This window comes from Amblyomma americanum, unplaced genomic scaffold (assembly GCF_052857255.1).
Source record: "Amblyomma americanum isolate KBUSLIRL-KWMA unplaced genomic scaffold, ASM5285725v1 scaffold_408, whole genome shotgun sequence".
In the NCBI taxonomy this organism is placed as follows: domain Eukaryota; kingdom Metazoa; phylum Arthropoda; class Arachnida; order Ixodida; family Ixodidae; genus Amblyomma; species Amblyomma americanum.
In genome coordinates this window covers 171,991-196,677 of record NW_027526879.1, presented here as the reverse complement: position 1 = coordinate 196,677, position 24,687 = coordinate 171,991, and the positions used below count along the sequence as shown (strand labels likewise).

General features: G+C 47.8%; 1 pseudogene across 1 annotated transcript in view; it reads right to left on the bottom strand.

The window, feature by feature from the left end:
• Positions 1-3,887: 3,887 nt before the first annotated feature.
• The window catches only part of LOC144112543 (conserved oligomeric Golgi complex subunit 4-like), a 63,271-nt pseudogene continuing 42,471 nt past the window's right edge, over positions 3,888-24,687 (bottom strand). The window contains exons 15-18 of the transcript XR_013310302.1: positions 20,744-20,843; positions 13,757-13,885; positions 5,333-5,424; positions 3,888-4,142 (exon numbers count right to left, since the gene is read on the bottom strand). The product of XR_013310302.1 is annotated as a conserved oligomeric Golgi complex subunit 4-like (transcript). The remainder of the gene's footprint in view (positions 4,143-5,332; positions 5,425-13,756; positions 13,886-20,743; positions 20,844-24,687) is intronic.

Genomic DNA, 24,687 nt, shown 5'->3' with positions numbered 1-24,687 from the left:
CTTGTACTTGTGTTCATAGGAGCCAGAGCACAATATGTTTTGGCCTCACTGCAATATTAGAGAGTTATAGCATAGCCCGATTCACTACAGTGATCAGCTTCCGTGGGGCGCCACTGTACATGTGCAGATTGTCCTGAGGGCGCCAGATGGTGCCAGGTGCTGGCCAGCTACGTGCACACCTGCTGTGTCTGAAACAGTCAGAGTGTATGTACTGGCAGCGTGCAGAAGCGGATTGTGCTATGCTGTAACTCTATTCATGGAACATGCAGCCCGGTACTTTCAATGAATAGCTCTTGCACATCCACTAAAGGATGGTCCTACTTAAAGAACATTTGTACCATAGGTGCTAGAAAATGTTTCTTTAAACTTATAGTGCCATTAATTGCATCTCCATGCCCTCCATTCCTGAAATCACGTGACCCTACCGTGCTAACACAAACATATCAAGCAGGCACCATGAAATACTAGCCCTGTGTGCCTAAAATTTTCTAACACTGAATGCAAATTGATCAGAATATCGATAAACGGATGGAAATCTGTTAAATAGAACCACTGCTTAAATGGAGCACCAGCCTCAGTGTTAGCTGGTTTTCTAGTAGGGCACTGTAAAAAAAACGAATTGGAACAAAAATTTTCCCACCAGGGGGGTAAAAGGAACCAGATACAGAACCGAAACAGCAACCAGTTGGCCAAGCTCAGGGCTATCGGTCAGAGATATCATTATTCTCTGGTTCCGTTTTGTTTTTCTCTGGCTTCCATTTCTGCTGCAGGCACAGGCAGCCCAATGGTGAAGACTGTAGGGGTGCATGAATATTTGGAATTCTGAATATGAATCGAATATATCTTTTACTCAGGTCATATTCAATTCCAAAAATGAGCATTCGAAAATTTCCAAATATCCAGCACCAACCAAACACTGTCGACTTTCATAAATCCGACTGTGGTAACACCATAATATATGGAAAAATTATCCGAAGTTTCAGTCTACAGTGCCGGAAAAGTAGTACAAAGGTGTTCTCTTCACTATCTTCTCCCTGGTTTATCGCATGGATCAGTCACATTCAGGCGCTGCTTGGCTTCGCCCGCACATGAAATTTGCAAAGTGGTCTTTCCTACATACCACGCTTGAAAACAAGATGGTCGATCACTCGCGTCGAACAAACAACGCGAAAGCATGCAGTTTTTGTTGGATCGTTCTGTATTGTGTATACTTAAGGCCACACCCATGGCACTTGCTCTGTCATCTTTGCCACTCGAAAGCGTGAGCTCCACCATAATGATATGTGGGAAAGCCCACTTGCAAAATTTTGCAAGGGGCTCCCAAAGAGACTGAGTCTAGGTATGACTAGCAAAGATTGTGTTGTAGTGCCACCACATGGACTGGCACTTTGGAAAAAGAAGAGGAGGTGCCAGACACATGCCAGGTGGAACGTTGAAGGCACAGCTGCAGAGCGGACGTGCTGTTTGCTGGTTGTCGCTGCTCATCGGGTCTCAGCTGCCCAAAATAAATGTGGTGCCGCGTCTAGCGCCCACAGTGTAAAAATCCTGCCTACTGCATGGTGGATTGTAGCCCATGTACATCTGACATGCCTGTAACGGCAGGCATGACGATGAAAGAAGGGACTCTGTCTCCAGGCCAAAATATAGCCTGGCTGCATAGTTTCGTCGCCAGTATGCGGCGATGGCGGCAATCAGCCACGCAATAGCCAGCTGTTCGAACAGAGCTGCGCACCACTTTCGGACGCAGACGAGCGCATCGCCAGCGATTTTTGAAATTTTTTACAGGCAATCTCGCTGTGATGCCAACGTGCGTTCCCCCTTTCTAACATGCTGCAACTGCGCCCTCGTCATCGGTTGTTACTGCTTGTGCGATGAAGCCTCTGGACAAGACTTCACTACATTTTCGGCAGTACATATTTTTTTCGGGGGAGGGGGTGGGGTGCATTTGATACCTCAATCTTCCAGTAATTCGGGCATCTCCTCCAGTCCCTTGAAGTCAGAATTAATAAAGTGTTACTACCGATCACATTATTTTCAGTTTCTAGTCATGTGTTAATTGATAAATTTCATTTTTTCAATCATTTTACATGATCACATTACAGGTTGAACACTGCTATACTGTCTAATCAAGCAATACACATTTCTGCGGAAGTTAAATTTTTTAATACGTGGTACTGTGTCAGTCCAGTTCATTTCATTTCTATGGCAAAGAGTGTACACTATTTTGAAGGAAGTAAGGCCAACGTTTGTCAATTTATCTGACATTATTTTTTTTCATACTGAACAGATATTCGACATTCGAAGGCAGTTTTGCTTCATATTCATATTCTATTTTCACTAGAGAATTTCAGTATTCACACACCCCTACAAAAAAAAGATTCTTTCAGCAAAAGCAAGGCATACAACTGTTTGTGCAATCTCTCAAGTTTGGGTGATACCATTCAGAAAAAAATAGCTGAAAAAGCTAAAGTAATCGTAAAATATTCTTCACTGTAAGTGGCCATTTCTATTTTATTTGCAGGTGGAAGAATGATTGTAAAATTGATAATCTTTTATTTTCTTTCATTTACAGTACTCTGTAAAAACATTTTCATCCACTGCTACTATTTTGCAAAGAAGTTTACGGTGATAGTGGGCCATTCTGCTCGTTCTCTTTCCTGATAAATGACGCATATTTTCCTGGTCTCTTGCGGATTCGTTCCTTTTAAAGAGAGTCCTCAACTTAAACACTTAAATTGCGAAAAATCGTATTTTTGCATTAAACAGGTCTGACAACCCACACTCATGAAATGTATTTCGATGCTCCTGAAAGCTGGAACTGGAAAAGATACGTGTATTATTCACTGAATGCTTTAGAGCATTACAGTTTCCTGTGAGGCTTCCTTGTGTTTCAAGAGGCAGCAGGTGCACAACACACTTTCTTATACCAATTTCCATTGGGTGAACAGGAACACTTCTAATTGTGCTCAAAGTGCTCTCTCAAGTTGCTGCATTCCAATGGGCGAACAGGAACAGGAGACCTGTGATCCAATGGCAGAACAGGAGCAGTTTGGCTACGCCGAGAGCAGTAGAGAGCAGTTCGAGCTGCTCCCGCACGAGAAGTGAAGTGCGGAGGAAATCACGAGATGCAAATGCGTCATATCCTTTTGTTCTGGTTGTGTTTTCTTCATTTCGTCAGCAATGACGGCAGCAAAGAGTTGTCAAATCGTGGATTTACTTGTTGAAATGGACGATGGCAGCAGTGATAGTTGCTTTGGCTCGAGTTCGGGCAGCTCTAGCAGTGATGAAGACATCGAAGTGTAGGTTAAAATGTTTGAAGAACCCTTCTCACTGCCGCAGAAAAGACCCGAAGTTGAGGCATATGTCAAGAAAACTGTGTCTGCCAATTCGGATGAAGAGGTGAGTAGTCCACATTCTAAGACTGAAAGATCATGAATGATCTGTTAAAGCACCTAATTAGTGAAAGCAGAATCTGTTTGGCCTCGATTTCCATGGCAGCGGTTCAATGCCAAACAGAAACGCGGAATAAACTTTCTGCACAAATTCGCGTGGTTTCAGCCAGCTGTGGCAGGGATGCTGGGAAGGCATGCCCCGTGATACGCCTTCGCCTTTTCGCTGCTCTTGGAATGCATGGAACATTCCAATTGAGTAGCAAGAAGTCGCACTCTCGCTGTGCTACTGCTCTGCTCCTCACTGCTCGTTGCCTCTGCTCCTGTTCTGCCAGCGTAATTCGCCATCAGACTCCCCGAGAGGATGGAGTAATTATTTCATTGCATTTGACCTCCTTTCAAAAGTTTGCTCATGGGCTTTCATTCACATTCTTTGCTCCTCAATCAACTACATACAATTGCTGCAATGTAAGAGGATAAAATAAAAAGAGACATGTGTTGAATACCACGTGGCCTTTTTATTTCCTTTTTAAATAAAGTTAAGCAGTACTTAGCACCTTCCATATCATGCACAATAAGTTCATACACTGCATGACTTTGGTCTATGCACCATCTGTCACAAAAAATTAAATGTCACCTGCACTGGCCAAAGCAATGCCAGCCTTTCCTTTTTATGACACAAAGTACAACAATAGGCTCAGTGTTGGATACAACTAAAGCTTCAATCTTATGTCCTCTTGACGGAAATCATTTCTGTAATTGCAAATGAAACAGGTGCTTCACTATTGCATAGTGGCAGTAAAAGAAGCACATGAAGTACAAGTGGCATATTGCAACCAAACCTATGAATTATGTAAGTAAAATATAGACGAATAAAGTGGAAAACAGGCTTTTTGCTTTGCATCAATTATATGAGCGTTGTGACCTGAAAAATGAGAGCTAATAAGGTGTGCCGACGATAATTTGAATTGAATGGCCTAAAAGCAGTTTCGGCATTGAGCATCAGGGCAAATGTGTTTTTGGACCAATTTTTCATGAAATTCATCCCGGAAAAGCCAAACACCAGGCCAGTGTCAGCATAACAGCAGTTACAGCAATGAACTGAATTTTTCTATAACTTGTTCCAATGGTACTGCTGCCACTAAGGGACAATATACCGGGTGTCCCAGCTAATTTGAGCCAAGGGTTAAAAAATCGCTTATTAGAGACAGGCGAGAGAAACCAGTTGCATATTGGTGGCAGCCATCTTGCGCACCACAGGCAATTTTCTGTTCCGCAAATAATTAATAATTTAATTAAGTTTAATTATCTAAATTAATAAATATTGACTTTAGATGACAAATTGCATTTGAATAGTTGTCGAGCACCTTCCGAAACACCCATTCCACCATTTACGATAAGGAAATCCTCGCGTGCGTCTTTTTTTCCCAGCTCCGAAGAAAGCCCGCGAAATACAAAAGAAACCAGGTGACTAACGCACTTGCGCGCCATGATCGTGCTGCTCTCAAGCGTGGTTTGAGCAAACGAAATCGTCTGCAGCCTTTACTCGACGGCCCCGAAGCAGCAGCAGGCCGATATGTTGGCGGTCGTTTCTTGTCTGAGTCAGCCAGAGGCACACATGACATTTCCTGAGAAGACATCGTATTCAACGTCACAGACTTGTGTAGTTATGGGATGCCACAGACTCGTGTAGTTAAGGGATGAGTGAGCAAGTTTTCAGTATGGAACAAGAAGCAGCAGCCTGAGCACATGTGGTACTTCTGTAGTAGTGGTGACACTTTCAATTAGGATCCTCATGACAGCTCTTCTGAATCAAAATTTTGTTCACATGCTGCACCAGTTTCATCAAAATGAAATAATGAGTGCTAAGCATAGACTGCTGGGCTAGTTGGTTCTGAATAAAACGATGTTTCATAATGCAATAAGGAGTAGTACCAGTTTACCTCAGGCTCAAGACCTGTCTCACTTCTGTGGGGGTAAGCCTCCAAGTCATTGGTCCAGCATTGGTTCCCCAAATATCCAGGATTTCAAAAACCTGAAATTCACAGCAGAATATTTAAGAGGGTGTCCTTTAGTAGAAAGTTTGAAGTAAGGATTTCAGAATGTGATGAATGCATACCCTATAAACGTGTGTAAGGGCCGCACCCGTGTATGGGCCACAGCCCGTTTTCCCCAAGGAAATATTTAAAAATTGGCAGTGGCTTAGCTCAGCTATGCCATGATACATGCAGCGAAAGCTAAGGCATAGCTTGGTTAGCCTTGGTTAATCTTGATTGCAAGTCTAGGTTGTCTGGCTAGTTGTGCGGTTGGTCACATGACTAGTCACGTGGTTGGTGACGTGGTGCGGTGTGACCACAGTGGGAATGCGAGCATGGAGAAACTGCGAGTTCCTGGCCAATGTAGCTTTTGCTACAAAAAAAATAATATCCATGTAAGGGACGCACCTAAACTTTCCACGACCCAGACGGGAATAGCCTTCGAAACGCACGTGCCAGCTCCGGCTGCGAGCAATGGTGCGCTTGATCGCAGAGGCGACGCATGCACACAGGAGCTTCCAGGTGCCGCCCACAAATGGCACCCGAGGCCGTGGCTCATCATCATCATCGTCAGCTTCTTCCTCCGCCGCAAGCTCTCGCTATCCATATTAGCATCAGTATCACCAGCTCCAGCCTTTTGTGGCTGTCAAAGGCACGGGAGTTGTGGTTTTCGCGTGCTGCTACCAAGCGCTGCAGTTTTAGCATGGTGGGCAAGTACCTTAATAGCTACACGGCTGGGTTTGCTGTCGAACACGGCAAGCGTGCGGCGGGCAGGAAATTTGACGTGGTTGAGAAGTGCGACGATGGTGCAACCAAAAGGATGCATTGAGGGACACAAGCTGTAAAAAGCGGGCTTATCGAGGCAAGCCGTGCAATTTTCCCGAACTGGAAGAAGAGCTGCTCTGCTATGTGACGGAAGCGCGGAACAACGGCTACACGCTGACAGCGGACATGCTGCGTGACTTCTTGTGGGATGAGCGTGCACCAGAGCACAGCACCAGCTCAGAGTCGGAATACTCCACGAGTAAAGATTGAATGTAGAATAAATGCTACTTAATCCCTCATTGGTGTGCTCTTTAAATTTTTTTTTTCGCACATCGAGTGTATGGACCGCACCCCCGAAAATTGGCCCTCAAATCTAGAAAAAAAAAGTGCGGCCCTTACACGCGTTTATATGGTATATATACATAAAAAGTAAGCCTTCATGGTGTAACACTTATGTCGAGAAGTTTTTAATAACAGTCCAGTTTCCAACAACAATCTTCAAAATTTTGTAAATGTTCTTCAGGAGTGTAGTAAGACATGAGGAAACGAGTGAAAGGTGCAAAAAGACATGGGAAAAGTGTTTCACTTAGCACTGCACCATGCAGACTGCTGATACTTCATGCAATCGCTCTGATTCAAGGTTTTTACAATTTCTGCTAATATTCCATGCACACACATTCTGTGACTGTAATGGGCAACATGACAGGTGCACTTTTTCTTTTTTCAGTTTTCAAATGACCAAGCAGTCTAGGAGTGGTGCAATAACAGAGTGCTCAATTCATATTGTCGCCGACAAACGTAGGGCGGCACGAAAAAGGGATTTTTTTAATCCGAAGGCCAGAAACCCAGCAGCACGCGTTCGAACGGGAACGTCCTCTTCTTCGCTCCCACACGAGCCCAGTAATGCCGCTCGGCCGCATGGCGGCGCTCGCAGAATGTGAGCAGTGTGGCATTGCCCCCCTCCTTTCAAGAGGCATCGCCTCGATGCCTCCGGCAAGGGGGATAAAGAGCGTGGAGACACCGAAAGTGCGATGGCGTGTGGTGGCAGCACTGAATGTGAACTCCGGGAGGGGCTAACGGGCGTAATACGGTTTCATGCGGGACACGTGGACGACTTCACACTTGGGCGGGCGAGAAGACCGGACAACTCCTTGCGGGTACACTTCATAGTTCACATCGCTGAGTTGACGTAGCACCTCGTAGGGGCCGAAGTAGCGCCGCAGAAGCTTTTCAGAGCGACCGCTCACACGTATAGGGCTCCATACCCAGACGTGCTCGCCGGGTTGGTAAATCACCTCCCTGTGGCAGAGGTTGTAACTCCGGGCGTCAGTTGTCTGCTGGTGGCGAATGCGTTGTCGAGCAAGGTGGCGAGCGGCTTCTGCATCGCGAACGAATTGGTCAGCGCCTGGGACAGACGAGGGGGTACAATCCGGGAGCAACATGGCGTCAAGCATGGTCAGGGCATCTCGGCCATACACCAAACGGAAGGGGGTGAAGCGCGTCGTTTCTTGGAGGGCGGTGTTGTACGCAAACGTGATGTAGAGAAGTATTTCGTCCCAGTTGCGATGGTCAGCGTCGACATACATAGACATCATATCTGTGATGGTCTTGTTCAGCCTCTCAGTAAGTCCATTCGTTTGAGGATGGTAAGCAGTCGATTTTCTATGACTGGTGCCACTAAGATGGAGGACCTCGTGTGTAAGAGCCGACGTAAACGCAGTTCCCCGGTCAGTTAATACAACCACGGGGGCGCCGTGGCGAAGCACGATGTGGTGAACAAAGAATTGTGCAATTTCAGCCGCGGTGCCACGGGGAAGAGCCTTGGTTTCACAATAGCGGCTTAGGTAGTCCGTGGCAACAACAATATACCAGTTTCCCATGGAGGACACCGGGAATGGGCCCAGTAAGTCCATGCCGACTTGTTGGAATGGGATTTGCGGTGGATCAATTGGCTTCAGAAGGCCGGCCGGTTTTGTCGGTGGTACCTTCCGTCGTTGACACTCACGGCAGGTTCAAACGTAGCGTTGGACGACCGCAGCAAGCCGTGGCCAGTAGTACCTGTGGCGGAGGCGTCCCAATGTTCTGGAAAAACCGAGGTGGCCAGAAGAAAGGTCGTCGTGGCATGCAGCGAGAACTTCCTTACGAAGCACGGTTGGGACAACGAGGAGATACGCAGTGTTGGTCGGACCGTAGTTTTTCTTGTAGAGGACTCCATCTATTAAGCAAAACGACGAAAGTCCGCGCGAGAAGAGTCTGGGCGGAGACGGAGCGGTTCCTTCAAGGTACTCGATTAGAGGCAGCAGTTCGCAGTCGGCCCTCTGGTGGTGGGCAAGGTCGGATGTGGTGACAGCGCCGAGGAAAGCAGAATCGTCGTCGGACTCATCTGGTGGGCACGGAAGAGGAGCTCGGGAGAGACAGTCTGCATCGCTATGTTGCCGACCCGACTTATACACGATGGTGACGTCGAACTCTTGCAACCGAAGGCTCCACCATGCAAGTCGCCCCGATGAATCTTTGAGGTTCGCAAGCCAGCACAAGGAGTGATGATCGCTGACGACTCAAAACGGGCGGCCGTACAGGTATGGACGAAATTTTGTGATTGCCCACACAACAGCGAGACACTCCTTTTCCGTTGTGGAATAATTCACTTTGGAACGGGACAAAGTGCGACTTGCGTATGCGATCACGCGTTCCACACCGTCTTGCCACTGCACAATCACCGCACCGAGGCCCACATTGCTGGCATCTGTGTGCAGTTCCGTGTCGGCCTGCTCATCGAAGTGGGCAAGGATAGGTGTAGATTGGAGGCGGGCCTTAAGCTCTATGAAAGCTTTTTCCTGATCTTGGCCCCAGAAAAAGGGTTCAGAGTCTTTTGTCAGGCGAGTCAGCGGCTCTGCGAGCTTGGAGAAGTTTTGAACGAACCTCCGATAATAGGCGCAAAGCCCCAGGAAACGCCGCAAGCTTCGCTTATCTGTTGGCTGGGGAAATGCAGCAACGGCGGCGGTCTTTTCTGGGTCGGGGTTAACGCCCTGAGCACTCACAATGTGGCCAAGAAACTTGAGCTCCCGAAATGCGAAGTGGCACTTTTCAGGCTTGAGAGACAGACCCGCAGAACGAATTGCTTCGAAGACGGCACGCAAACGTTTCAGGTGCTCCTCGAACCTCTCGGAGAAAATCACGACGTCGTCGAGATAGACAAGGCAGGACTGCCACTTCAGGTCAGTTAGTACGGTGTCCATCATACGTTGGAACGTCGCAGGGGCTGAACACAAGTCGAAAGGAAGCACCTTAAATTCGTACAGTCCGTCAGGAGTAACGAAGGCGGTCTTTTCTCGGTCACGTTCGTCGACCTCGATTTTCCAATAACCGCTACGAAGGTCGAGTGACGAAAAGTAGGTAGCATGGCGGAGGCAGTCTAATGAGTCATCAATGCGCAACAGTGGATAGACATCTTTTTTGGTAACGTTATTGAGACGTCTATAATCTACACAGAACCGTAGGCTGCCATCCTTCTTTGCGACGAGAACAACAGGCGACGCCCAGGGGCTCGTCGATGGTTGTATGACGTCGTCGTAGAGCATTTCGGCAACTTGGCGGCGGATAGCATCGCGCTCCTTCGACAAAACACGATATGGACGCTGACATAGCGGTCTCTGGTCACTGTCGACGATAATAAGGTGCTTAGTTATTGGCGTCTGGCGAACTTTGGATGTTGATGCAAAACAGTCGCGGAAAGAGTCAATAAGGCTTTCACGCGGCGTTTTTGATTGGTCAGAAGGTCAGGGTTCACGTCAGTCCTAATGGCTGTTGCAGTGTCCTGTTCAGCTATTTCGGGGGCCGTTGTCGATAAGGCACATTGGCCGGCATGCTCGCCAAGTTCTTCAAAATGGGCAATCACCGTGTTTTTCGTCAAATGTTGGGGTTCACAACTAAAGTTGGTCACTAAGAGCGTGGTACGCGCGTGAACAAGGTCGACAAGGGCGCGAGCAACGCAAACTTGCCGAGACAGTAGCAGCGACATATTCGCTTCGGCAATGCCCCGAGTACCGGAGCTGGTATCACACTGGACTGTGACAAACTTGCTTGCTCTCGGCGGTATCGTTGTGTGGTCATCAGAGATGCGTAATGGTGCTCTGTGCGGCTCGGGGTCGGTATCAACGGCTCGCTGTGTCGAAAACGATACCAATTGCTTGTGCAGGTTGATTACCGCCCCATACTCTTTAAGAAAGTCCATGCCGAGAATCAGTTCTTTAGAGCACTCTCGTAGCACGGCGAAGGAGCCAGTGAAAGTTGCAGCGCGGATCTTTATACGGCTGGTGCAGACGCCAACCGGCGTTACCACATGGCAACCAGCTGTGCGTATCTGCGGCCCATGCCAAGGTGTTAGAACCTTTTTGAGGGTTGCGGCTAGGTTACTACTCATGACAGAAAAGTCGGCTCCGGTATCGACAAGTGCAGATACGTCATAGCCATCGGCGGCAACAAGAATTTCGGCGGCGGAAACAATTGTTTGACAATTTGTCGGCGAGATTTTTGGTGCCGTCGTCGATGGGGTCGTCGCTGAGGTCGTCGGAGAGGTCGGCGGCGGGATCGTTTTTAAGGTCGGCGGGTGGGGTCGTCACATAAAATCGTCGGATGGAGGCTGTTCACTGTCTGCGGCAGCGGCGGCCCCACCCCCAGAGGACGCCGTCTTCAGTTTTCCCGGCGGGGAGACGTGCCTCTGAATTGGCCAGATGATGGTGCATGACTGGGTGGAGGAACTCGTCTTGGAGACGGCGACCTAGACTAGCGTCGTGGAGGCGTTGAGGGCAGCACATTATCGGCCAGGTACTGCTCAATGTCTCGCGGTCTCTCACCATAGCGCGGTCGAGGTGCGCTTGGTGGAAATCCTCTTAATCCCATCCGCCGGTAGGGGCAGTTGCGGAGGATATGACCGGGCTCCCCGCAGTGGTAGCATAGTGGCCGGTTGTTGGGTGTGCGCCACACATCAGCTTTTCGAACAGGGTGCGGGTCACGCAGCTCGGCGGAGGGAAAGTACCCCTGCGTTTGTTCGGCAGCAGGGCGGAACGCATGTGGAACTGGCGCAGGTCTCCGCAGAGCTTCACTGTAGCTCATGATGTACGGCTCCGGCTGCGGTGTCCGTAGGGCTTCGTTGTAGCTGCTGGCGTAAGGCTCCGGCTGTGGTGCCGGTGGTGGCTGGACTGCTCGCCGAATTTCCTCGCGGACGGCATCGGCTACAGCTGCAACACTGGCAGGTGGAGCATCTAAGCGGAGGTTGCGCAGTTCTTCGCGAACTACACTCCGCACAAGCTCCCGAAGAGCCTCGTCCCCGGCGACTGGCAGGGACGCACAATAGTTGCTGGCCGCAACACTTCCCGGACGACCGTACTGTGCACTGCGTTCCTGTAAGGAACGTTCTATGCCTGTGGCTTCTTTTGCGAAGTCAGCGACGGTTCTTGGTGGGTCGCGTATGAGGCCAGCGAAGAGCTGCTCCTTCACACCACGCATGAGGTGGCGCACCTTGGTAGCCTCTGGCATGGCAGGGTCAGCCCGATTGAAAAGACGTGCCATGTCTTCAATAAACATAGCGACGCTTTCGTTCGCCTGCTGTGACCTGGTGCGAAGGGCGAGTTCGGCATTTTCCTTGCGTGCGTTTGTGCTGAAGGTAGCCAGCAACTGACGGCGGAACGCTTCCCAGTTCGTAAAGGATGCCTCATGGTTCTCGAACCATGTCTTCGCAGAGTCTTGGAACGAAAAATAGACGTTTCGTAGTTTTCGGTCGTCGTCCCACTGGTTAAAAGTGGCCACACGGTCAAAGCTGGACAACCAGTCCTCGACGTCCTCAAACCGATCGCCGTGGAAGGATGGTGGTGAGCGAGGGGTGAGAACTACAACGGGCGGGACAGTGCCGGAAGGCTGGCCTGTCTGACTGCCTGTAGTAGACGTCATGGTACGCACCGGCCTCGTCAGTGGCTGACACTGAGGTTGCAGGCCTCGCAGGCGGCGGCTCGCTTTGTGGACGGGTGTTGTGTCCAAGCGTCGCTGATCAGCGTCAGAGTTGCCCTCGGGGTGAGCGTTCATGGAACGATACCCAGCGGCTCCACCAAAATGTCGCCGACAAACGTAGGGCGGCACGAAAAGGGGCTTTTTTTAATCCGAAGGCCAGAAACCCAGCAGCGCGCGTTCGAACGGGAACGTCCTCTTCTTCGCTCCCACACGAGCCCAGTAATGCCGCTCGGCCGCATGGCGGCGCTCGCAGAATGTGAGCAGTGTGGCAATATCATACTGATCCACTGATATCTAACAAAAATGAGACTCTCACACTATGCACATTATTATGCTTTGTTCCTATCAAAACGCAGTCACAGCAGCCAGGTACTAAACACACTTATATATTTAGTAAGAAAATACTCAGCCACTGATCCACAGTAGCTATCTCTTAGCGTGATTCTGAAAAAACAAAAAACAAAAAACCCCGCGAAAATAGATGTTCTGCTCAGCGCAACAGGAACCGACTGAGCATATAAAGCAATGCAGCACTCCTATGCAGCATTTACAGGAGGCTGCAGATCTCCTTTGTTATTCAGTCTTCAAATGAAACCTTTGAATGTGGCATAGGGAGCTGCATTTCTGACAGTAGGCTTCACACTCCGACATGAATGTTTTAGGTTTAGGTTTATGGGGGTTTAACGTCCCAAAGCGACTCAGGCTATGAGAGCAGGCTATGATGGACGCCGTAGTGAAGAGCTCCGGAAATTTCGACCACCTGGGGTTCTTTTACGTGCACTGACATCGCACAGCACACGGGCCTCTAGAATTTCGCCTCCATCGAAATTCGACTGCCGCGGCCGGGATCGAACCCGCGTCTTTTGGGCCGACAGCCGAGCGTCATAATCACTCAGCCACCGCGGCGGCTGACATGAATGTTTTCTGCATGCTTACGATAGCCTCCTTGCTAAAGAATCTTGTGCAACTTTTGTATCAATATGTAAAATTAATAAAAACTTGAGAAACATTTAAACAGCCACAGATACATTTAAACAGCCAATTTCTATCTATCGCTCAATGATGGCATAAGAAGCTGTAATGAAGTGACCTTACAGACACTTTTGCTTGGAGGAACAATAAAGCTAAACTTAAAGCTAAATTGTGGCAAACAGGAAACAGAGTGATTACATAATAGCTGTTGTGTGGTGACAAACTGCCATAGTATAATGCTGCAAGTACTGCCTAGAAGTTCTGTTGGAAGCTGATCAACGCCTGCTACAGTGGGTACTCTGCTCCTGCGCATGAGGTTTCACAATCGATCCCAGCTGTTGCAGCTGTATTTTCATGGCGGTGAGATATAAAAACACTCCTGTACTAATATTTCAGTGCATGTTAAAAAGTGCCATGTGATTTAGGCTAACCCAGAGCCCTCATCTCTGGCATGTTTCATAGCTCAAGTGTATACGTGGCATGTAAAAATCTATTGTCAGCAAGCTGACAAAACAAAATCTAAATGAAAGATTTGCAAAGGTAAGTGAGCTGAGTGAATCAACACAAAAACTTTTGCAGTCTACTCACCATTTCCTTGTTCAAGAGAGTAGAAATCTGTGACAGCCTAGAAAATTTGTCTCTAATTGACCATGTAGTGACAGATGTCATGTAGCTAATCAGGTACCGTAGTTCCTTGTCAAACTGGAGGCCACCAAGCTGCAAATAATTTTCAACAATAAGACATAACAATGGTCTTCTAAATACATAATGCAAACACAAAATACAGAATGAACAAAAGCAGACAGGGGAATGAAAAGAGGTGCGCGTTATGACATAAATGACGGAAGCCAACTGTCACCAAAACCAAGAACCATAGAAGATGTCTTTTTAAAAAAATTAATTTTGTAGTTTTTATTAATGGGAGATTAATAAAAGCAGAAGAAAAAACAACCACATGCCGCCAGGGGCATCTGAACACATAACCTCCGAATTTTGCGTCCAGTGCTTTATCAACTGAGCTACTGCGGCAGCTGTCCAATCTTCCGCTTTCGGGGGGTATTTATATGTATTGTAAGCGAACCTTGAGAATGTTCACTAGTGCGACCCTCGTACATCGTGACGGACGTAGTACGTCCTGTATTGCCGCAAGTGTCACATAAGAACGTGGTCGAATGGTGAGGGAGGAAGCTGTGCGAAACCCTCTTATGCTACCTATAGCACCAAGACTGCCAGATTAGAGGCCCTTGATGAATTATTCAGCAGACAAGGGACTGGAAAGAGGTGCTTGTTATGACATGCATGACGGAACCCAACAGTCACTGTAACCAAGGAGCATAGGGGAAGTCTCTTTAGAATGAAGAAAAGGTCATTGCGTATTGTAAAGCTATACCAATTAATGGCAGTGTGCAGTGCATTTACGGTTGTAATGCCAAGAAAAATGAGGATGTGCAAAGCTAACATTTGCAGTGTGCAACTGCTGGAGACTTTGTGAGCAACTGTGCAATATGTTACCCTTTTTCACAATATGTTCATATATTACCTACTTTCCAGCCTAGGGCCATAAGACCTGCCATTGATTGACATATAAATTGTGCTTTACAACTGAAGCAATTCTTTCTTGTTCTATTTTGTTTCAAGTGTAATTTCCACTAGTGACTGGAAAAATGAACATGCATTGCAACAGTCTGCATCACAGCCTTAGCAGCGTCGGTAAATGAGTAGATGTTGCACTGTGTTCGAGTTTTATAACTGCGTAGCTAGCAGCATAAGCATTTCACCCATCACAGGTATTTTCACATGCAACACCATCACTGAGCAATACCATGAGATATGGGCTCCAACACCAACTTGTCCAATATGCCACCAGAATTGTGCCACCAGAATCTAAATGACAAAGTCTGGCAAATATATTCTAGCATTTATGGCTTCTCTGACTATTGGTACTTCTACCAGAAGAACTTAAAAGAATGCACAATGCCACAAATATATAAAAGAAAAAGAAAATTGGAGGGGACACTTAAGCTCCGCCTTAAAGGGGCTCTGAAACGCCTTCCGAGGAGAGCACATTAACTCACTTAATCACTGCACTGTGTTGTCATGAAAACCAGAGCCAAATAATACTCTTCTACACGCAGCAGACGACCCACAATCACGCGTCAAAGTTGGCGAGCCCTTCCCGGTGACTTTTTCATACTCGCACCCTTCTCCGACCCCCGCATCTGCGTAGACAAGGTGAGAGGTGGCCATTGGTTAGATTCTTTCAGATGTCAGGCAGCTACCGCGGCCAATAAGCCGCTTATTTCCGGCGGGTCGGGAAGCTCCGCTCCCAGAGGGGGGTCGGCGAAGGAGTGCCTACCTTCCAGCGTGCAAGAAGTGACAAGAGGAGAGGGAAAGGGGCGAAGACGCTGAAATTCAAATTTTAACTACAGATAACTCAGCTTTACAAAGCGCATTTAAAAAAATCCTTGCTTGACACTATTCGTTAAGTGGCGTGCTTCAATATCCCTGGCATGCCGCAACTTTATTAGAGCCCCCTTCACAGCCCCTTTAAGGGTATGACACGAAAACTTTGATGGGTTAATGCTGATATATCTAGAATTCGTCATTCTCCTTTGAGATCTATGGGAATCTTCATACCACTCCTGACGCAGTGGCGCAGCAGTTAAGCAATGCGCTACTACCCTGCAATGGCAGGTGCTATCACTAGTAGGGCTTGCACAACCTAGGCTGCTCTTCCAGAGCAAACCAATAATTAATTTAACTACCACCTGCCACGGTGTTCAGTTTGCTCACAATCCAGTGGGCAGGCTGTGATGACACCACAAGGTTACTTCTTATGTGACCTAGGTGGCCCACCTGCCTCCTAGCTTCTTTGGGAAATTTTGGAGGAATTTTCGCTCACAGTCAACAACGCCGACACCGGATTTTCAGTGAAACGAGCTCCTTCACACTCCTGCATTAAAATTACTTATTTGAAACAGCAAAGGCCAGCTGATAGTCACAGCAGCAAGGAAACTTACTGAGCACTGCTGGCAGTAGATATTTAGAGCAACACTGAAAATTTTGCACTCAAACACGCATTTTTAATATATCTACGCACTGGATGCATACAACCGCACCTACAGCAGTTAACATAGGGGATGCGGAGCCTCAGGTTTACTTGGTGCTGCAAGATGTCTGCAGGGAGTGTCTCCCGAAGCAGGTATGCCATACCATGGTGCAGGACCTGCCCAAGGAAACTAACTTGCATTACTGCGCACATTCAATGAAGACTGCTTATCTTAAAGGGGCGCTGCAACACTATACCACAGAAGCCGATTACTCGGTGATGAATGGAACATTCGCTGCGCAGCTGAGGGAAGTCATGACCGCTTGGGACAGCCCACAAATTCGCACCAAGCGAGGCCTAGTCATTACGCCATCAGGACGATGCACAGCGCGAGTGACTGTCAAGGGACATACCTATCCTGCTACCTTTGCTGTGCTACGCAATGTTCCTGTGAAGTGATCTTGGACATGGATTTCCTTAGTGAGCATAAGGCGATCATCAACCTGCAATCCAAGCTGATCACGCTTTCCATGGACGAGGCCATCCCATCGATGAGAACTTTGGAAAATCCCGTTGCCCTGAGTGTCCTGGAGGAACAAGTTAGCATCCCACCCCGCTCAAGCGTCATCGTAAGCACCACGAAAGCCAATAACACTGAAGCCATCACCGAGGGGAACAAGCAATTGCTTCTGAACCGAGGAATCAGCATCACAAGAGGCACCGCACACTTCCGCAATGGCAAAATCAAAGCACCGCTGACTAACTTCAGTGAAGAATACTGACACATTAACAGAGGAATGAAGACTGCTTTCTTAGACGAAACATCCGACATACGAGACGCCTTTGCTCTCTCCAACCAATCTGCAGAAGAGTCGCCTGACCAAGAGAACTTGCCTACTTTCTACATCAACCCAGCCCTGTGCTGGAACAGACAACACCAGATCCGCAATCTGATTTGAAGCTACAGCGAGTGTTTTTCGTCATCCCTGAAGGTCAGACAAACGCTGACTGCCAAGCATCACATTATAACCAATCAGCATGCCCGACCTCTCCGCCAAAGCCCCTACCATGTGTTGGCGTGATAACGACAAGCCATCTGGGACCAAGTGGAAGAAATGCTTCCCAACAATGTCATCCAGCATTCAAAGTACCCCTGGGCGGCACCGGTTGTTCTAGTGAGAAAGAAAGACAGAGCACTTCGATTCTGCATTGATTACTGCCACTTGAACAACATAACAAAGAAGGACGTCTTCCCTTCTCTCGCATCGACGACACACTGGACCGGCTCTGCAACGCCAAGTATTTCTCATCGATGGACCTCAAGAGTGGCTACTGGCAAATTGAGGTCGATGAAAGAGATCGCATGAAGACCGCATTCATCACTGCGGATGGCCACTTCCAAGTTCAAGGTGACGCCATTTGGTCACCATTCCGCACCAGCGGCGTTTCAATGCGTAATCGATACAGTGCTGGCAGGCCTGAAGTGGCAAATTTTTCTGGTATATTCAGACGACGTCGTTATCGTCGTCTCGAACTTTGAAGAGCACCTAAAAAGTCTTCGAACAGTACTAGACATAATTGGACTACCCTTGAAAGCAGAGAAGTGCCACTTTGCCTATGAAGAGCTGCTGTTTCTAGGCCACATCGTTAGCAAGGAGGGAGTACGCCCAGACCCGCAGAAAACAGCTGCTATCGCACCGTTTCCTCCACCGGCTGATAAGAAAGCTGTGCGCAGATTCCTCAGACTGAGCGCGTATTACCGACGATTTGCCAAGAACTTTTCGCGCATCACCGAGCCTCTGACCCACCTAACAAAGGCAGATGTGCCACAATGGGAAGTGCCACAACTGGAAGCCTTCAAGGAACTTCAGTGTCGTTTACAGTCCCCACAGATCCTCGCACACTCTGATGAAAACGGCGAGACTGAAATTCATACCGACCCAAGCAGCGTGGACCTAGGCGCCTTCCCCGTTCAAAAAACTGACGGACTGGAGAAAGTAATCGCATACACTAGCCGTTCCCTGTCCAAGGCTGCGGCTAGCTATTCGACAACTGAGATGGAGTGCCTTGCCATCATCTGGGCTACGTCGAAATTCCGTACCTACCTTTACGGATGACTGTTCAAGGTGGTCAGTGATCAGCATACAATGTGCTGGTTAGCTAGTTCGAAGGACCCTTCCAGCCGCCTCGCACGAGGAGCCTGTGCTTCCAGCAGTTTGACATCACCGGCATTTACGAGTCCGGACGCAAGCACTCTGATGCCAAATGCCTGCCGGAGCCCCTATAGATGCACTGCTGCCGGACGACGATGAGGACACCTTCCTGGAACCCATCAGCTCCAGCTCTTGCTCAGCAGCAACGCTCGGACCCCGACCTAAAACGCCTCATCAAGTACTTGGAAGTCAAGGTTTCTTCACCCCCACCATCTTTCTGAGCACAGAATGATGTCCTCATGAAGAACTTCGCAGCGAACAAAACAGCCTACCTTCTTGTACCTGCAAGACTGTGCAAGAAATCCTTCAGGCTTCACACGACGAGCTGACAGCTGGACATCTAGGGTTTTCTCGCACCCACCGTCGCATTCAAGACAAGTATTACTGGCCGACTATCTGCCGATGTCGCACATTATGTGAAAATGTGCCGAGACTGTCAGCAACGAAAGACCCCTTCCACCTGACTGGCAGGATTTCTGAACTCCATTGAACCTCCCTCAAGGCCCTTTCAGCAGATCAGCATGGACTTGTTTGGCCCTTTCCCGATGTCAACGTCTGGAAATAAGCAGATCGTCATAGCGACCAACTATCTGAACCACTACATCAAGGCAAAAGCCCTACCGAACGGAACAGCAGCAGAAGTCGCCAAATTTTTCGTGGAGTGCATTCTTCTGCGACACGGCACCCCCAATGTGCTCATAAAGGACAAAAGAACAGCATCCATGGCAGAACTGACACAAGCCATCCTGTATTACAGCCAAACCAAATCACCGGAGGACAACAGCATATCATCCGCAGACCAACGGACTGACCGAGCACCTGAACAAAACCATCGCCGATATGCTCGCCATGTATGTCGATGCCGAACACAAGACCTGTTCTGTCCCGTCGTCTGTGTGCTTGTCTTTTTTAGCGCTGTGGAACTTTTCTTTTATACAGCATGTACCAACTAGCCCAGCAAATGGTTTTACTTTTCCTTTATTCAACAAGACCCGGGATGCCATCTTTCATTACGTCGTCTTCGCCTAAAACACTGCAGTGCAGGAGCGCACCCAGATGATACCTTTTAGGTTCGTCCATGGCAAGGAGGCCACGAACACGCTAGATGCCATGCTGCCCAACATTACCGAAGAAGATAACGCCGACGTCGCCGCGTACCTTCAACGCGCCCGATTACGGATCAGAGTCCAGCAGCGGACCAACGCTAGATGCTACAACCTATGAAGATGCAACGTGAAATACAAGCCAGGAGACCGAGTCCGAGTTTGGACGCCTATTCGCCGCCGTCGGAAAGTGAGTGAAAAGCTTTTGGGCCGGTATTTCGGCCGTACAAGGTTCTTCGTTGGTTAGGTGGACTGGACTATTAAGTCGCGCCTGACGAGATGACTCCATCCCAGCGATGCCGCGTATGACCAAAAGTTGTCCATGTCGTCTGTCTAAAGATTATTATGCGTGCTAAAAGTAAAGGACGCTGTGTTCCACACTCGGTGTTTATTCTGCACAATCCGTTTTGTTTCTGGTCACCTTATGTTTTAAAGCATCGGGTCAATGACTCTGAGAGGGGAGTAATGCCACGAATCTTTGTAGTGTATGTTTGTTCATTCTTCAAAGCTGCCAGAACACCACTTTAACGCTTTGTTTGCGATGCAAGGCACGACCAGGAGCCGATTCTATGTTGTTGTAGAATGTTGTAGTAACTTTGCATGCTTTATCTCAAAGTTCACTACCAGCTTTAAATTGAGCACGGCCAAGAGCGGTGGGCATTCTGTTCAACGACTGCCGAGCATGCTTGCAGCTGCGCCGCCGCCGAGTGATTCAGTCCATTGTGGGCGCAAGCCAGCCGAAATATAAAAAATTCTGTTTAGACGCCATTTTCGTTGTATTTATGCTCTCCGGATATCACTCACCACTTCGTGACAATATCAAAGTTTCAAAATATGTGTAGCGTGCAGCATATGTGCATCCCTTATGATGTAACCTAATGCAAAATTTTTTCAAATCTCATCTGCATCACCGAGTTAAAAGTGATCAAAAATTACTTCCTAGTCCTCAGTGCTTCAAGGTCTTCCATCTTTTTTCGTCATTCCCACTATGCTGGAGGCTACACGTTTCCCCCAAAGTTGCAAGGACAAAACACAAGCCTCCCAACTAAATGCACAGCACATATGTGAATGACATGTTTATCACAAAAAGCTTGTGCTTGTAAATGAGGGTTGCAATGACATAACCGCAACCCCTCAGGAATATAGCTGAAGTACCTTCCAAGATATTGAGCCTTACGTACATGTTAAGGTTATGTGAAGTTGCTCTCACCCGATTCAAAGAACACTTGGAGTGCTTTCTCAAGCTGAAACGTGGTCTCCGCAGCCGTGAGATTCACCAGGCTGTCATAGTTGGCAGGAATGAGGTCAGCCTTGGACAAAAACAATAAAATATAACAATAAGAACTACATTTACTTACGGCAGGCAACTACAGGATGTACTAAGCTGTGGACATCATGGCGGGTCCAGTGCAAGGCAGATGCAGTGATAAGGAATGTAACCTATATCCTAGTTCTTAATAAAAAAAATTCTTTGTTATCAAAGAAAGCAGCCACCCAAGCCAGACTTCTGAGAGTTGCAGAAAATGAAGGGAGGGATGCAGAAAGAAAGAAAGAAAGAAAAAGAAAGGAATCAATTGTATACATAGCAAATCTAAGATTAACTCTAATAAATTGTGCTACACTTTGGCCTAGCAGTTTTGCACAAGCACTGGAATGTTCAATAAGTACACTTCTGACCAGATGTATTGCCCAACATTAGAGGTATTCAGGGGTACTTAGAAAAAATATAGAAGCAAACACTTGCTTCCTAACAGCTGCTATGTAACTTAAATGGCTAAGCTCCAACAACTGCTTCTCCTGCCCTCTTCCCCCCTTCCAATCTCGGCTTTTCGCACATGTCCACATGCGAATTAGCACTAAAAGTAGTAAAAACTGTTGCTGGTGAGATGACATGCCATGAGGAAGTTGCACGCACACACTTAACTTTGGACACATGTTTTTGTGGCACATGCGTGCACTTTTAGACCACTGCAGTTATCTCGCATCATAGCAAAGACACTGCCTCAAAGTAACAACTCTTGCATGCAAGTGCCGTATTTACTCGCATAATATGCGCCCCCTAATTTATTACCCGGACTGCACAAGCACACCAGCATGCACGTGTGTGTGTGCAGGGAAGGCTTAGGAAGATCTGAGTGGCCACATCGCTGCATGCAGCTATGAAAGGTGAGTGAGTGGTGTCAAAAAAGTCAGTACTACAGTCAAACCCTGCTACAGCCAGCGCCGCGACAGTGAAACAAAGTATTTCTCATTCCTCATCAGCAAACCATACAAGGCAATGCAATTAATTCCCCCACAATGGACAGTTTTTGGAGCAAGGTTCAGCTTCAACGACATTTGTCTGAGTAAGCAGCTAATTTTTTTTTCTTGGGGGTGGGGGGGGCGGCTGCATCCACATGTGCCCATATATCTCCTTCTGTTTTACCAAAAACCAAAAAATGGCTGCCGAAGACAGCTTGTACTTTCAATAGTGCAGCTTCCCTGTGGAATCGGAATTAATGTGCAGGCATGTATGCGCAAAGAGCGATTCAGCACATGACTGCTTGCAACAGTTTTGCCGATGGCTTGAACTCCACACTTGCGAACAGCGGTCGTTGGTGCAAGGCGGCTTTCGGCTTTTTTGCTTGCTCCACTGACAACGGCATAACGGAAGCGTTCATTTCAGTGCGAAGTTACCGTGTTGACGGAAACCGGTGAAACGTTTTGTGAGAAGCAGTGGCTAGTTCCAAAGCACTTTTTCTGAAGCTTCATTGAGGAGCACGTTAGGCCTAGCGACTACGAGCAAGCGGTGCGCAATGGTCCGCTGTTGCCTGGTGTGCTGGTGGGCAGCATGTCCTTGCAAAAAGCCTACCGCCGGCTAGGGTGCACTGTAGTTGCACTTTTGTGCCGCAGGCGAGCATCGTGATAACACAATTTTTTTTTCCTCCTGGTGTACCTGAGCACTAACCTAATACAGGCACTGCGTGTGACAGCGGTTCTAGGCAGAGACTCAAAAGAACGACACTCCGCCGGCTTGTTTGTACCGCGTGTCGCAAAACGTCTTCGAAGACTCCCAGCAACCGCATTTCTGGCACGTTGTCTAAAGAATCGATTTCAAGGCGCACAGGACCTCTACTCAACACGCAGTGATGCAGGTGCACGTGCGCCTAGACTATGCCAAATGCCTCCGGGCATTTCGTCCAGACAAGACGAAAGTAGAGACGGCTTTAAAATGCGTGCGGAAAAAATGATAGTTTTGACAGCAAATGTAGCGGGTGCATTTATTACCCGAACACGTCCATCTTCTGAGATTTCCGGAGTACCAAGAATATTGCCACGCTGCTGACTTTCTGCCGGCGCCACCTGGAGGTCGAACTGTGTTCCCGAGCGCGTGGCCGAACGTCTTCTTTGTCCAGAACGAGCGCGGCGGTGTTGGCAAACCTCGCCCGAGTGAACAGCTTTGTTCTCTGTATTTTCGCCGGTGACAATATCGCACCACAGCGCCGACTTCGAAATGGTGAAAGACTGAAGCTGGCAGATTTTTCGGAAAATAAATGTTCATGAACTATCCAGTCCAATCAATCAATGTTCTGGTTTCACTACGAAACTTCTGCTTCAACAAAAGTTTTTGCGAGTCCCGTTAATTTCGCTTGAAGCAGGATTCTACGGTAGCTCACTGAAGTGGGATTCAACTGTAATTCGTTTGTAAATTGCGTCCGGTAAAGAAAAGTCAACTGCGCATTGTTTACTGTACCGGCGGTCACTCTTTTGCACGATAGGCTCGACAGAAAACTTCCGGTAACCTCCAGAGCATGTGTCGTGGCAGAATTTGGAAGGAAGTACTGAACTGTTGGCTCTTCTGTTAGTCGCTGCTCAGCCAGGCCATATGCGAGGGTTCCATTTTGTTGCCTTGCATCTCCATTTTCCTCTGACCGCTGGCTTTGTGACTAGAATTCCGTGTTTATTGCTTTGAGCTGTGTATGCGCTATCATGCCATCACATGGAGAACTACATAACGTGGGTCTCGGGGGGGGGGGGGGGGGGGGGTTGAGTTGCAGAGTTGACTAATACACAACAATATACCGTATACATTGTGTGCTACGACCTTAGTGGAATTTTTTATATCGCGTTCGCAACATCTCCACGCAATTTGTGCACCCCCTTTTATGAAGCCTTAATTTTAAGAAAGTGTGCAAATTAAGCGAGTAAATATGGTAACTGAAGCTGGCATAATTTACTTTCTACAGATCAGTGGAGCTCTCAAGCTGAAGTGTAGCCACTGAAGTAGGCAATCATGGGATGGAAACTGATATACAGAACTCGTCTATAGTGAAGCCGCGTGGACCAGCAAAAATCTTTGATATATGAGCGTCTTTACTATATCAGTTGTTGGTGATGGCATCGCTCTGAGGAGCTGTCTGGTAACTTGGTATTTACTAAACAAAATAAAGTTGGTTTAGAAAAGAAACGTTTAGAAATAGCTTTCATCTTGCTCTAATAGTCTCATTAATGCTATTGTTTTTTTTTCATTTTATGTTATCACTTTTCTTGAGTTCGTCCAAGTCTTGTGGAAGTACCATATTTGCATGAATATAATGCGGCCATGAATATAATGTGAGAGGGAAGTTTGAGTCCACATTGAAAGGCTAACTTTGTGTGAACGTGGAACTGTCTCCCGTGGTCTTAATGTCATTTGAAAGGCAATAGCCGAGAAGTGCGTGTGACAATCAAGTGCGGCAAAACCCCCACACAGTGCTGCTACGCCTGCCCGTCTTGCCCCTGATTTGCCCTGCCAGTGCTATGACTGTTCATCCCCCTTTTCCCTTCCCTTACTCATGAGCCTGATGTGCGTTCTTTCCATGTTCAGCGCCAGCTTTTACTCTCTTCTTTGTTTCACGTGCAGCGTGCGCTTTGCTTCACGGCCCCGAGACCTTAGGAAAGTTGGCTTCTCGCAGCCGATTAGCCTGGTGGTTAAGCTGTCTCAAAGAGTGCCGTTTTATAGTTTTCGATAACTGTTTGTGTCCAACTGTTGGCCCTGTGATTATGCTGTTACGCGTCTATTGCTCTGAGATGTCTTAGACTAAGTGCGTGTCATAATGTCATCACTCCGTGGGAAGTATGTTGCCATGACCAACCGCTCTTTACTGTGCTTTTAATAAATATTAAATATTTTCT